Source organism: Ovis canadensis, chromosome 18 (genome assembly GCF_042477335.2).
Source record: "Ovis canadensis isolate MfBH-ARS-UI-01 breed Bighorn chromosome 18, ARS-UI_OviCan_v2, whole genome shotgun sequence".
Classification (NCBI taxonomy): domain Eukaryota; kingdom Metazoa; phylum Chordata; class Mammalia; order Artiodactyla; family Bovidae; genus Ovis; species Ovis canadensis.
The window spans coordinates 22,894,004-22,910,143 of record NC_091262.1 but is presented as its reverse complement, the minus strand read 5'-3'; the positions used below and the strand labels follow the sequence as shown (position 1 = coordinate 22,910,143).

General features: G+C 44.8%; 1 pseudogene; it reads right to left on the bottom strand.

Annotated features, from left to right (window-relative positions):
• Window positions 1-745: 745 nt before the first annotated feature.
• Window positions 746-2,501, bottom strand: LOC138423122 (RNA-binding protein FUS pseudogene; annotated as a pseudogene).
• Window positions 2,502-16,140: the final 13,639 nt, after the last annotated feature.

The window sequence follows — 16,140 nt, the reverse complement described above, 5'->3', positions numbered from 1 at the left end:
CCAAATTTGCTGGCATATTGAGGTAAGGAGCAGCGGCTGTGCTTTGCTGGAGCAGCCGTGAAGAGATGCCCCACGTCCAAGCTAAGAGAAACCCAAGTAAGATGGTAGGTGTTGCGAGAGGGCATCAGAGGGCAGACGCACTGAAAAAAGTCTAGGTGGTATTGAAATAGATATATGTGTGTGCAGCTCAGTCTGCAGTGTCTGACTCTTTGGGACATCATGAACTGTAGCCCTCCAGGTTCCTCTCTCTATAGGATTTTCCAGGCAAGAATATTGGAGTGGGTTGCCAGTTCCTTCTCCAGGGGATCTTCCCAGCTCAGGGATCGAACTCACACCTCCTGTGTCTCCTGCATTAGTACGTGGGTTCTTAACCACCTGGGAAGCATCAAAATAGGTAACCAGTAGCAACTGTATGCTGACTTTCCTCCACATGTCGCACATGGAAGTTTGCAGAAGAAAGGTGGGCCACCTGCTAATAACTGGAAAAATTCAAAAGATGTAGTTATGAGTAAGAAGTTTTGGCTATGGCAGGGACCACCAAATCACCTTAATTTCTTTCTTTTTTTTTTTTTTTCCCCCATGAACCAAGTATCAAACACTTTATTCTAGTTCCTGCCGAGCGGGAACAAATTTATTCCAGTTCCCACAAGGCAGGTTGGTTGATCTGAACAGAGGAAACACTCCCCACGTTCTTGATCTGGACATTCATGCTCCAGGAGAGTGAAGAGGGGGAAAAGGAAGAAAATTTAACTAAAATGATGGTTTTTAATGGGAACCAGAGGAATGGTTACAGTGACATAGTCGGACACAAAAAACCCGTGGGTGATCAGGAGGTGGAAGGTTACAAAATAATGAGGGCAGTAACACTGGGTACAGGAAGAAAGCTGCTCCAAGGCCTCAGGAGCCAGGGTAGTACGGCCTCTCCCTGCGATCCTGTCTGTGCTCACCCCTGGAGTCCATCTTGCCAGGGCTGAAACCACCTCTGTCCCCACCACCCCGGCCCCCTCTGAAGCCCCCACGCTCACCCCCTCAGCCTCAGTAGCCACCCCGATCATAGCCTCCTCTGCCACCACGACGATCATCTCCATAGTTACCCCCCATATGCGAGCCTCCTGGTCCCCCTCCTGGGCCGTCTGGTTTAGGGGCCTTACACTGGTTACATTCATTCCTCCAAGAGAAGTTCATGTCCTCACAGGTAGGATTAGGACACTTCCGGTCCTCTGCTCGCTGCTGTCCTCCGCCACCGCCACCGCCCCTGGGGAATCCTCCTCGGCCACCACTGCTGCTGCCACCACCTCCATAGACTCCACGGCCCATAGGTCCTCCTCGCCCTCGGCCTCCACAACCATTGCCATCACCCCGACTGAAGTCTGCTCACCGAGTAGCAAATGAGACCTTGATAGGATTCCCAGAGAATTCTTTACCATCAAACCAGTCAATAGCTGCTTTGGTGGAAGGTGAGTCATCAAATGATACCGTGGCCTCTCCCTTCAGCTTGCCTGTTTCCTTGTCTGTGTACAGATTAATCATGGGCTGTCCTGTTTTCTTATTTGTATTAATGATACCGATCTGCTTGAAGTAATCAGCTACAGACTCAGTTGTAACATGCTCGCCCAGCCCTTGCACAAAGATGGTGTTGGTGTCTGAATTATCCTGCTCAGAGGCATGACGTGATCCTTGGTCCCGAGGGCCACCAAATTTACTGAAACCACCACGGTCACTTCTGCCCATGCCGCCTCTGCCTCCACGGCCACCTCCACCACCTCTGGGTTCATAGCCACCGCTGCTGCGGTTGTAACCAGCGCCACCACCCCGGCCACGGCCCCCACGGTCCTGCTGGCCTCCCCCATAGCCACCAACCTGGTCCTGGTTGCCATAACCACCGCCACCGCCGCCGCTGCTCATGGAGGGCTGATCTTGGCCGTAGCTCCCTCTGCCACCCCCTCCGCCGCCGCCGCTGCCACTTCTGCGCTGGTTCTGCTGCCCGTAGCCCTGAGGTGGGTTATAGCTCTGCTGCTGCCCACAGCCTTGCTGCTGCCCACCATAGCCAGACAGCCGGCCACAGCCTCCACCTGGGACTGCCCATAGCCACTGCTTTGAGAACTGCCACCATAACTTCCCGAGGTGCTGCTAGGAGCTGGCTGCTGGCCATAGCCAGGGTGCGAAGACTCTTGCCTCTAAGACGCCTGAGAACTCTGGTTACTGCCATAGCCACCAGCTGAGCCATATCCCTGGGGAGCTGACTGTGTGCCATAGCTGTTCTGCATCTGTCCGTACGAACTACGGTAGCTGCTCTGGCCATAGCCCGAAGTGTCCACAGAATGGCCGTAGCCACCATAACTCTGCTGCCCGTAAGGCTGATTGCTCTGCTGGGAGTAGCCCTGCCCAGGCTGAGTTGGGTAGGCCCCATAGCTTTGGGTTGCTTGTTGGGTATAGATGTTTGAGGCCATGTCCGCGCACGCGCCACAGGCCGACAAGCAACAAGGTTCTAACACTACAGAGCACCGATGCCTCGAGGACTCCTGAATTTCTAAAATGAGAAACCAAAAACAGAATTGGTTGAAGACAAAATGTATTGGCTGGGTGAAAATGGAATCTTCATACAGAATTCAACTGGCCAACTTGGGGGTCACAGTGGGGGTCCAGTGGACAGAGATCTATTAGGTAACCAAAGGTCAGATGTTCCAAATCCCAAACTGACACACTAGTCTTGTAATAACAACGTGCCTTTGGGTACCCCAGAGTAGAATACTGAAAGTCAAAATTGCCAGAAATGTTCTATTACTGCATCTACATAGATATTTATTGGGCATATTTATTACCTTTTATGTTATGGAGCTTCTCTGAGGCATCTTATAGTTCTAACTTGGATAAAAGTGCAAAGTGACTTCTTATCTAATTTTATTCCAGTATTGTTCTACCTAATAAGTAACTCAGTAAATCTGTTCTTAAGCGTCACATATACACACAATACTTGGAAGAGGCCCTATCTATAGTTCACTGGATTTTTAAGTTAAAAACAAACCTAAACATGAAAGATGAATCCATAGATTCTTATTCTCAAAAACCATTAAGGATTATTACCATAAAGTTCCATTTCTGGAATATAGATATCTTTCTTAAATAAAGTGGGCTATATATTTAGTCCCTACAGTTTATTTTAGAATAGTATTGTTATAATCTTATTCTTTCCCAGAAAGTTCCTATTAGAAAACAGCTATCAGACCAACTGAAGATAAAAATAGACACAATGAACTTCTGAACCTCAAATACTGTAGACTTCAGGCTAAAAGAAAAGTTTGATTAAAGTAGATTTCCAAAATAGGAAATTTGCCAGGTGCTTGAATTTTCTAGAATAAGAAGGAAATTGTGGAAGTGCTACAGAAATACCAAGCATGAAATAAAGTATTTAGTAGTCTTAAGCATGAAAATAACTCATTTTCCCCTTTGACTCTGGCAAATCAATATAATCGGAGCTGACATTTATTCAGCATGAGGGAGTGTGCTAAAGGCTTTTAGGTATATTATCTCACTTAGCGCTGACAAAGCTCTAGGAAGGTGGTACTATGATGACTCCCACTTGGTAAGTGAGGAAATGGACCCAGCGAATGTCTAGATCTGGCCATGGTTCCCTATCTGGTCAGCAGCAGGGTACAGACCTGATTCTGGTCTTCCTCACCCCAAATCACCAGGATCTTTGGCAGGTGGGGCTGGAGGAGAGACAGCTCCTTTTATGCTTCTTGACTTTCTAATGAGATCCTACTTCTGTTCTTCTTTACTAGTACAACTGACATTCCGGAGGGGATGGGGGAAAGGATTCTCTGCTGAAAATCTACATGTTGTCTTCAGAAACACTCTTGGATAAAACCACGGGTTTGTCCAGTTTCATCAACTCCATTCCCAAGCCACCTTGTGCCTCACTGGAGCCTTGATCTGCAACTAAAGCTACCAAGAAGGGTCCAAGTACCACCTCTCATTGGGGTCGTAGCATTTTATTTGAAGGAGGGAGCCTGAAAGGCAGAAAACTTTAGTAACATTGGCAAATTAAATACTTGAATGTAGAACACTTTCCTTCCTTTAAAAATCAATGGGCTTCACTTCTGGAAAACATTTTAACAAAATTAATCAGAAATGAAATTTTTATAGAGGGCTGCATGAATGTTGGTATTTGTCAAGACTTACTAATTGTATACCTAAGATTTGAATTTCATTGTATATAAATTTTACCTCAAAGTAAGAAACTTAAAATACAGAAGTCTACCTAACCATCTGCCTGCTGAATTATTTGAAATGCATTGCATTGTCTGCAATTACTTTGAAAAAAATTTAAAAACTAGATAGATTGTTGATGAATCAGTTCAGTTCAGTCGCTCAGTCGTGTCTGACTCTGTGACCCCCTGGACTGCAGCAAGTCAGGCTTCCCTTGTCCATCACCGACTCCCGGAGTTTACTCAAACTCGTATCCATTGAGTCAGTGATGCCATCCAACCATCTCATCCTCTGTCTTCCCCTTCTCTTCCTGTCTTCAATCTTTCCCAGCATCAGGGTCTTTTTCAATGAGTCAGTTCTTTGCATCAGGTGCCCAAAGTATTGGAGCTTCAGCATCGGTCCTTCCAATGAATATTGAGGACTGATTTCCTTTAGGATGGACTGGCTTGATCTTCCTGTTGAATAGAGGATGGTAAATGCATAGATATGTGACAAACAAGTACACTGTATATACAGTATTAATGATAGAGACTAGGCTTAGGTGTATGGATGTTTACTGTAAAATTCTTTCAAATTTGTTGTATCTTCGTTTTTTCGGATTTTTAAAATTAAGATCTATGATTCTTTTTAATTGAAGAAAATAGCAGGATTTTTTATGTGATAGGAAGTTTTTATTAAAAAGTTACAAAAGTATATATAAAATTACTAGAAGGAAAAAAACCACAAAACTGTAATGTTTTCAGCATATTAAAAACCAAATGAGATCACAAAGCACATAGTATTTTGGAATGATTATTTTTACTTCCTAGTGGAAAATTCTTAAAGAGATGGGAATACCAGACCACCTTACCTGCCTCCTGAGAAATCTGTATGCAGGTCAAGAGGCCACAGTTAGAACTGGACATGGAACAATAGACTGGTTCCAAATTGGGAAAGGAGTACATCAAAGCTGTATATTGTCACCCTGCTGATTTAACTTCTATGCAGAGTACATCATGTGAAATGCCAGGCTGGATGAAGCACAAGCTGGAATCAAGATTGCCGGGAGAAATATCAAGAACCTCAGATATGCAGATGACACCACCCTTATGGCAGAAAGTGAAGAAGAACTAAAGAGCCTCTTGATGACAGTGAAAGAAGAGAGTGAAAAAGTTGGCTTAAAACTCAACATTCAAAAAAAGAAGATCATGGCATCTGGTCTCATCACTTCATGGCAAATAGATGGGGAAACAATGGAAACAGTGAGAGACTTTATTTTGGGGGGCTCCAAAATCCCTGCAGATGGTGACTGCAGTCATGAAATTAAAAGACTCTTGCCCCTTGGAAGAAAAGTTATCACAAACCTAGATAGCATATTAAAAAGCAGAGACATTACTTTGCCCACAAAGCTCCATCTACTCAAAGCTATGGTTTTTCCAGTGGTCTTGTATGGATGTGAGAGTTGGACCATAAAGAAAGCTGAGCACAGAAGAATTGATGCTTTTGAACTGTCGTGTTGGAGAAGACTCTTAAGAGTTCCTTGGATAGTAAGGAGATCCAGCCAGTAAAGAAAATCAGTCCTGAATATTCATTCGAAGGACTGATGCTGAAGCTGTAATTCCAATAGTTTGGCCACCTGATGGGAAGAACTGGCTCATTGGAAAAGACGCCAATGCTGAGAAGGATTGAAGGCAGGAGGAGAAGGGGACGACAGAGGATGAGATGGTTGGATGGCATCACCAACTCGATGGACATGAGTCTGAGCGAGTTCCGGAGTTGGTGATGGACAGGGAAGTCTGATGTGCTGCAGTCCATGGGGTCACATAGAGTCGGACACGACTGAGTGGCTGAAATGAACTGATAAGTATTAGTTGCTCAGTTGTGTCCAAGTCTTTGTGACTCCATGGATGGTTGCCCCCCAGGTTCCTCTGTCCATTGAATTCTCTGGGCAAGAATGTTGAAGTGGGAAGTCATTTCCTTCTCCAGGGTACTTTCCTCACCCAGGGACTGAACCCAGGTCTCCTGCATTGCAGGTGGATTCTTCACCATCTTAGCCATGTGGGAAGCCCATTTCATAGTATACTGTGGACTGGTTTCAACGGCATTTCCTTTTACTTCGCCGATCTTTAAAAATACCTGCTTATGACCCAGATCACCACATTATGGTTGCAATAAACAAATAGTGTTTTGTTGAGAACCTGCCATGTCTCAGGCCTGCATTAAGCAGTTCACACGCACTTGCTATTTTCACACTGTCATGAACTTAGATCATTCTCTTTGGCTGGACCATTTCCTTCCCTTCTTTAATGGAGCTAGGACTACTATTATAAACAATCATAAATGTGCACAAAAGTTTAACTATAAGAATATTCATCATAATTTTGTTTTATATGAATAAAAGATAATTTATTTATTTTATTTTTTGTTTTTGGCTGCACCAAACAGCTTGTAGAACTCTCCTGACCGGGGATTGAACCTGTGCCTCCTGCAGTGGAAGAATGGAGTCTTAACCACTGGACTACCAGGGAAGTTCAATAAAAGATATTTTTTAAAATGAATTTTCTAATTAGACAGATAGTTGTGGGAAGCAGGATTGACTCAGAGTTTCTGCAAGCAGCTACTTCCTCTCCTAAATCACAAAGCTGGATTGTGGCCATTTGGAGGCTGGGGACACTCTGAGTCTCTCGAAACTCTGTGAAATTCCATTTTAGGGTAAGCAGAGAAGCTTTAAGCACACTTCTGAGGGAGCCTCCTCTTCCCTTTCCACATTAAAGAGGCGTGAATGGAGATTAATACTCCCTAAATGTGTAATGTTGAAAACTTCTGGTTAATTCTTAAAATGAAGCAAGTGTCTGCCCTATTGCTTTGTTTAGTATCATTTCTGAAAGAAGAAGGGAATCCCTGGTGGTTCAGCTGGTAAAGAACCCGCCTGCCAATGCAGGAGATGCAAGAGACTTGGGTTCAATCCCTGAGCAGGTCAGATCTCCTGGAGGAGGGCATGGCAACTCACTCCAGTATTCTTGCTTGGAGAATCGCATGGACAGAGGAGCCTGGTGGGGTCCAGTCACACAGAGTCTGACAGTAGTAGAGCCCTTAAAAATACTTTGCCTTGGGGTTGAAATGGTACTCTCATGATGCCAGCTACTTGCTGCAGGCTTCTGATGAACTGTTATGAAGAAACAAGTATCAGCACAGTTGTTTTCTTCCGTATCATTTCTGAAAGGAATACAATCCTGAAAAATACCTTATCTTCAGGTTGAACTGGATACTTTTGGATGCCAGCTCCCCTGTAGGTTGCCCAATTTCATACAATGTTATTATTTCACCTGTGGTCAGGGCAGATTGGGAGACAGGGAAACCCGATTGTGCTGCAGCTTGCCCTTATAACCTGGAGTTCCGCTTTCTTTTTAAAAATTAATTAATTATTATTATTTTGGCCATGCCCTGTGGCATGCAGGATCTTAATTCCCTGATCAGGGATTAAACCCAGGCCCTTGGCAGTGAGAGCGCAGAATCCTAACCTCTGGACTGCCAGGGAATTCCTGGAAGGTCAGCTCTTGCTAGAGTGGTATATCCATTGTTCCTACCCTCACTCCACCACGGGCAAAAGCGATTTCAGGGATGAAGTATGCTGAAGACTAACACTGAATGGACTCTAGAATGTCACGATATGGAAAGCTATGTCTCTGTGTCCTGAGTGCTGTAGTCACCATGAAGAATGAATTTTTCTACTCCTCCACCAGAGAAGATCATCCATTCCTTTGGCTCCGAGCCTCAGTGAGAAGGGAGACAATAGACTCAAAAGAATGAATGAAAATTGGTCAATATGACGCTCATCATCATACTAAGAGGTTTTTTTTTTTCTTTCTAAATTTCATTCTCTCATGAGTATACAGTGGGACTTTCCAGAGTCTGCAAGTTATGTGATATCACATTACATGAAAAGCAGAAGCAGCCATGTGAATTCAGCCATTTTTTGGGGGGTACTAAACTGAAGTTTAAATGAATTTGTTAAAACACAGAACAATCCTACTCTTCTCATTGTTTTTCTTTTGTTTTGCTGAATATTACCTTTCATTAAAAATGCCTTATTTATGTTAACATATGATGGTTTATCTTGGTTATTCTGATACAGATTTAAAATTACTATTTTAAGGACTTCTCAATTTTATTTGCTAATTCTGTAAATATTGTCACATCTAACCAATATTAAGAACCTTTGAGTTCTTAATTTTTAAGAGTGTAAAGAGGTCATGAGACAAATAATTTGAGAGTCTTTGATATAATGAAAAAAGAGTAGAGATTTATAGCCAAGCTTTTGGTGGATATTGGGGTCATCTTGTCAGATGCCTAGCTTTGGGTTTCACCTAAGTGATTGTTGCTGTACAATGCACGAACTCCCAGAGGGTGGCACAGACCAGGAAGAGGCATCTGGGGTAACAGACATGAAGGATGCTTCCAATGAGAGCATTTGAGAGCAACACCTTTGCGTTCTGAATGATGCAATACGGTGTGTTCACCAAGGCAGGGAGTATGTGAAGGCAGGACCCTGCAAGTGGTTATGAAACTACATTGACCAGTCTTCCTGAGGTCAGTGGTGGAAGTGATGGTCTCTCAATCATATCCGACTCTTGGTGACCTCATGGACTGTAGCCCACCAGGCTCCTCTGTTCATGGGATTTTCCAGGCAAGAATACTGGAGTGAGTTGCCATTCACTTCTCCAGGGGATCTTCTCGACCCGGGAATCATACCTGGGTCTCCCGCAGTGGAGGCAGATTCTTTACCAGTGCTATGAAAGGATAGAGGCTTCTCTTCTTCATCCTGGCTTCCTTTTGTCGCCCATAATGAGCAGTTCTTACTGGGCTTTACTCCTTGACTTAGCCTTTGAAACACTGCCACTATCTGGGAAAAAACAAAAAGGATCAATCATCTGCCTCAGAGTTTTGTCAAATATCGTGGTCGTATTTGACGAGATACTTGCTTCCAGATACTTGTCAATAGAAATCACACCCTCGGAACCAGCAGAAGGTAATGTTCCAGAGGGCTATTCTAAGATACCTTCTTTGCTCACCTGCTCAGCCATCACTCTGAGACATCTGAGAGTTATCAATATGGAAGACTCTGGCTAGATCTCGCCATCTGGGGACTTGAGAGACCTCAGGCATATGAGAATTTCCAAAAGAGCCCCGGCCTTCTTACTTATTCACTGGACAGTCTGAGCATCTTCTCTGGTAAAGAGTGGAGTGAGATGGTGAGAGCTATTGCCCAAACTCCAGGCAACAGTCAATGTCAGAAGTTACCTATAGCCATTCACACATCCACAAACACAATCCTATAGTCAACAAATGTTTCAGTTCAGTTCAGTTCAGTTCGGTCGCTCAGTCGTGTCCGACTCTTTGCAAACCCGTGAATTGCAGCACGCCAGGCCTCCCTGTCCATCACCAACTCCTTGGGTTCACTCAGACTCACATCCGTCAAGTCAGTGATGCCATCCAACCACCTCATCCTTTGTCGTCCCCTTCTCCTCCTGCCCCCAATCCCTCCCAGCATCAGAATCTTTTCCAGTGAGTCAACTCTTCGCATGAGGTGGCCAAAGTACTGGAGCTTCAGCTTTAGCATCATTCCTTCCAAAGAAATCCCAGGGCTGATCTCCTTCAGAATAGACTGGCTGGATCTCCTTGCAGTCCAAGGGACTCTCAAGAGTCTTCTCCAACAGCACAGTTCAAAAGCATGTTCACTGAGCACCTACTATGTTTGAGCCACCATTCTAGGTATTGAAGATACAGCAGGGGGTGTGACAGTCAGAAATCCCTGCCTTTGCATTCTAGTAGGTGACACACCAAATAAACAAGGTAAATATATGTCTTACATTGTGTATATTTTGCGATCTTGGTTGCTGTCGTAAGCGGCTTATGAACAAAGGAAGAGCCATGGAAATCAAAATTACATGCAACACTCATGGCGGCTGGACAGATAACATGTATATTCAGTGGCTGAATACATCCTATTTTACCTTAGGATCTTTTCTCTTCGTTTCCACTATGGGCTTCCTAGGTGGTACAGTGATAAAGAATCCACCTGTCAATACAGGAGACACAGGTTCCATCCCTGGGTCGTAAAGATCTGCTGGAGTAGGAAATGGCAACCCACTCCAGTATTCCTGCCTGGAAAATTCCTTGGACAGAAGAGCCTGGAGGGCTACCATCTATAAGGTCACAGAGTCGGACCTGACTGAACCCTCACTCACTCAAAAGCCAGGACTCTTTTTTTTTTTTTCCTAAAACAAAGCAAAGATATGCAAACCTAAAACACAAAACAAACAACAAAATGACTTACTGAGGCAGAGGACAGGGTGATATTTTAATGCTGGCGATTCAAAAAAAAAAAAAGTAACACTGTGTGATGCACCTGATCAAAATAGATGACCATCTGAATATTCCCTCCAGGTCCCAATTATCTCCGGTGTCTCCGTCAGCTCAGGCTGATTAAGAGTTACTCATATGGTGTGTGTGTAAATGCGGGTGATGCACTCTCCACCTCTGGCCCAGGGATTTTTTATTTTGTCTGTGTGGGAACCCAAATAAGAGAATCTGGGGCAAAGTAACAGCACACTTCCCCTTTTGGCTGTAGTTTGAAAAGTGGGGCTTCTCTGGGTAGCTCAGCTGGTAAAGAATCTGCCTGCAATGCAGGAGACCCCAGTTCAGCTCCTGGGTCAGGAAGATCCCCTGGAGAAGGGAACAGCTATTCACTCCAATATTCTGGCCTGAAGAATTCCATGGAGTGTATAGGCTACACCCCAGTATTCTTGGTCTTCCCTGGTGGCTCAGCTGGTAAAGAACCCACCTGCAATGCAGGAGACTTGGGTTCGATCCCTGGGTTGGGAAGATCCCCTGGAGAAGGGAATGGCTACCCACTCCAGTATTCTGGGCTGGAAAATTCCATGGACTGGGGTTGCAAAGAGTCGGACATGACTGAGCAACTTTCACTTTCACTTTTGAAGAGCAAAGCTTGCTTGTGAGGATCTGAAAGTCCCTCTCCCCTGTTAACATCTCCTCTCACTATTGCTGTTGGTGTGAGGGGACATCCATAAGCCTACAGCAAGTGGCTGGCAGCCTTCTGACATGTTCCCTGGTCTTCCTTTGGAATAGTTTCTTGCTGCTCACCACCGCCATAACCACAGTGACTGCTGGCAAATTGTGAGCCATACGAGTTCCTGCTGGCTGCCACGAAACTGGGCTTAGGGCCACCTGATGGGCCTTTCTGTCCTACTCTGCCCATGACATTATTTCTTCTTTTGGTAAGGAGCTGGAGTACCCTTGCTGCTGCTGCTGCTAAGTCGCTTCAGTCGTGTCCAGCTCTTTGCGACCCCATGGACTGCAGCCTACCAGGCTTCTCCATCCATGGGATTTTCCATGCAAGAGTACTGGAGTGGGTTGCCATTGCCTTCTCCAGGAGTAGCCTTGAGGCAGACATCATTAGTGATTCATCCCAAGGTGATTATTGGGAAATGTCAGATACTTGCTTTCCCAGGCTTTATTGTGTGATCCAATCCTAGAGTGAGGTCTGGAGAAAAGATTTTGTTTTTGTTTTTTTTTTTTCAGTTGGGGTAGGTGGGAGGAGGGATGGGAGCCTTGGTCAACTTCTGAGAGAAATGATTCTTCCTGTCCAGATCAGGGTCCCAGCAGGAAATAGATGACTCATTCTGACAGGGTAATTAAGAAGATTTTAATAAAGTGCTATTTACAGAGATCCAAGCTGGGTAAGGATTAAGGGAAGCTTATAAAGGATGGTTAAGGGGTCTCACTGTAGGACTGAGTCATGGGGAGTCATTACCACTCAGAGATTGCAAGGGAGTATACGAAAAGGTCTCCAGAACCCAGAGAGTCTGGCTCTCATGGGGTGAAAGGGCCACCCAACAGGAGCTGTGGCCTTTGGTTGAGATATGCAGCCCACTGGAAGTGGGACACAGTGGAGAGGGAGCCAAATGCGGCTGAAAGACAGAGGCCAAGGGAAGCTACCCAGGTCCAGGAAGATAAGCCTCCAGGGAGCAGAGCAGGTGAAGGAGGGAGGGAAGACATCAAAGGGAGAAAAGACACATCTAAGGTTCTGTTCTGACACACACACAGACACAGCAAGAGAGGAGAGAAGTCCCTTCCCTGCCTTTTCCTGCATCCTTCAGCTGTTGCCCTGGGAGATAGGATGATGGAAGCCAGAGCGATGGTTTGTCCCTGTGTGGGGACAGTGGACAGAACCTCATGCACATCTACCTGGGGGGCTGGGCCCTGGACCACCTTCTCCAATATCAGGTTATGTGAGGAAAATAAGCTCATGCTGTGCAAACTCATTTTAGTTAGGGGTTCGCTTATGCCAAAAGCATCATCACTGATGTGATTTCTGAAAATGAGGTAAGGAGACTATTACTTCTTGAGTGCATATTACATACTAGAACTTTTTCTCATCAATTTGATCTAGTTCTTTCAATAAGCCCAGTGGGTGACAATCATTGCCACAATTTCCATTTCACTGACATGAAACTCAAATCTGAGAGAGAGAAATACTCTCTCTCTGTCTAAGCTATGGTCACACCCAGGGCCAGCTCGTGATTCTCTTTATACTCACTGCTTTGATCCTTTTTGATCCTGCATCTTCCTCTTTCTTGGGTCAAGAAAGTCATCCTGACCTTGAGTGATTTGAGTGTTGACCTCAGTGAAGTCTACTTGGACCCTACTGCTTCCTTTCAAAACTTTCTGGAGTCTGTACCCACCTCATGAGCTAGGGATACTTGGTTTTACAACTTTTCCTTTATTCTTCCAGGGAGAACACAGTCCCAACCACTGAAAGGGCCACTGGGAGACATGTTCTCCCCATCTCTGACTTGGTGAGACAAAGCGTGCACCAGCTCACCTTGTAACGTCCACCACTGATTTAAAATGTTTATGGAGTCCCGACTATGTTCCAGACGATATCTTAGCTGTTGAGAACACAGAGGGACCAGTCAGAGCCTGTGCAACTGTGTAGGGTAAAAAGCAAGCAGGCAAATAAACAAGAGCACTTCACACAATGATAAAGCATCTAAAAATGTACTATGATAAATAGACACTGGAGGCGGAGAGGGCGCACGTTGGACAGGATGTTCAGAAAAGTTCTCTGAGAAGGCAATGTTAGAGCTGAGACCCACAATCTGGGGGAAGGTCCAGACAGAGAGAGTGGTGGGTGAAAGGATGTGGGGAGTGAGTTCGGTTTGATCAAGGACCCAAAGAACGCCTGTGTGGCTGGGGCACAGGGAATGAGGGGAGAGGACTGAGGAGGAGTCCGTGGGGAGGGGTACACAGGGACCAGCGGCTATGGGCCTGGAAGTCCATGGAAGAGCTTGAGAGTTTCTTCTAAGAGTAAGAAAAGGACATTGAGTCCCCAAAGTAAGGGTGGTCTGATTTTGATTTTACAGATAGCACTCTGGATGCCGGGAGGAGAACAGATTGGACTGGGGCAGAAGTGATGTCAGGAGGTCCGGCCATGTTCAGGTGTGAGCCTGGACCCAGTGGCCACAGAGGGAGTGAGTGTGGGAGGCTGAGTGTTGGTGGTGGAGAAGAGGGGAAAGATACCCGTAATGGCACAGGTTTTCAGTTGCAACAAAACCCCCTTAGATCGAATGCTTCACCGAGATTTTGTCTGTGGGTGTCCCTGACAACTGATGTCATCTCTGCATCTGAGCCAAGTCTCTGCCGAGGCTCTTTCCAATTTAAGTGGGAATTAGGTTAGTACCATAGAAGTTTTGATTTGGAAGAGATAGCAAAGGTTTTCCAAGCCAGCCCTCTTACTTAAGGGTTGAGAAGAGGTAGGTATGGTGAGATTAAGGGTTGTACTTACAACTCAGTGAGAGAAATGAGCCAGAGCTGGGCAGGATCTCAGGGCTGCCTGCTCAGAATATTTTATGAGAGTTTTTTAAACTATAAAAATATGTTTTCCAAACTAATCCTTTGTTCTCAAGTAGGAAACAGCATTGAGACTTAAAAAGCAAACTGAAAGCACCAACTCAAGAAAAGCAGGTCCTGAATCTCAACTACTAGCAACTCTGCCAGACACTCCAAAAATCTTAACAATTTGCACTGATTCTTTTACTCAGTAACAGAGCTTGCAACAGTTTCACCAGCTGACCAAAAAGAGGGCAGCTGCCTGTTCTTATCTGCCCAGATAAGTGTAAAAAGTAGAAACAAGTTGATTCCACTTGTGACTAAGTGATGCCGATTCCAGACACATTCTTCTGTTTGTGTCTTGGCCAAATCCTGAGTATTGATATATATATGATGCCAAATGGGCAAAACACTTCTGGCAAAGGATCCCTCACTTTATGGCTGAGTATCAAGTGATTAACATGCCAGTCTGTAAGGGCTCACTGGAATCAGGGTTGAAAAATGTGTTGATAATTTTAAGATCCTTTAATCACATAATTAGATGGCCAGTAATAGCTACCACATTTTTGCATGCCTATTATGTTCTTGTGCTTTATATACCTTAACTCATTTGAACATCCTTATAAGAACCATGTAGAGTGGGACCGATTGAAACATTTGCTCATGCTCTCCTTCCTTGCCATATTTACTATGGGTGGCATATACTTCTCCATCCCATTGATATCGGACTTGGCCAAAAACCTTGCTTTGGTCCATGAACTGGGCATAGAAGTCCCAATGTTCCCTGTAGGCCCTGCCTATGAGAGAACACACGTGTTTCACTTTACACCCCTTGAGATTCTGACCCCTTCCGTGACATCAGTGTGCCCTGTACTCCAGGAGGAAATCACAGACGGCAAACCTCCATCTTGTTCAAGTCTGAAGTCCAGCTGAGCCTACCTGTGGCCAGCTCAGACCAGCAGAATCTCAGCCGATTTATAGACTCCTGAGTGTGAAATAAAATACTGTGCTGTGAGCTATGAGGAATTAGGGAAGGCTTGCTACAGAATAGTGTCACAGCAACAGCTGAGTAGTACATTAAGTGCGTGTTGTCACGCCCATGTTATGTATGGTTAGATTGGAGATGTTAATGGCCTGCCTCAGTTTACCCACTGTTAGGGTGCTTTGGCAAGCTGGGTCCCTTCAAACTTTTGTACCCCCTTCCTTCAAAAACTGTGCTTCCTCCCCCACCATATGAAGAGAGGAAGAATTTTTATCATTTGGTCTGTTGCTTTGTTGGTGGTGGTGCTGTTTCTTGTAAGGTACTTTTTCTTTCTCATGAGATCCACACTGGGGCACAAAGCAAAGGAGCTGTTAAACATGTACAGATTGGTAGAAAAGGTCACCTACAACTTTTATGTGTCATTTCTACACTCAATTATATTGTGAGTCAGAAGTGAAAAATGGTTTCTCTATTTTGTGGAAATATTAAATTTAGCCTTTAAAAATTAGCACAGTGTCTATGCATGATGTAAAATAATCATCCAGAGAAGCGAATATTATTCTCCTCAGTTCAAAGGATAAATTGAAACAGGCAGGTGATTCACTTAGTTTTACTTCATAGCAAGGTAATATATTGATTTCCCCCTTCTTTCCTTTTAAATCCAAAGAAAAATCTCAAATAAAACCTAATTACATCACTCTGATTCTAAATGCTCATGGACATTACAAAGCTATCCCTATGAAGTACTTGACACCAGTTTGGATACCTGTTCTGCCCAGACATAGCTCTAATGCTACTCTGATTTTGGAGTGAAAAAAAACTGAAAGTGAAAGTTGTGCTCGGTCTTGTCTGACTCTTTGCCACCCCAAGGGCTACACAGTCCATGGAATTCTCCAGGCCAGAATACTGGAGTGGGTAGTCTTTCCCTTCTCCAGGGATCTTCCCAACCCAGGGATCCAATCCAGGTCTCCTGCATTGCTGGCAGATTCTTTACTAGCTGAGCCACCAGGGAAGCCCAACAATACTGGAGAGGGGAGCCTATCCCTTCTCCAGGGGGA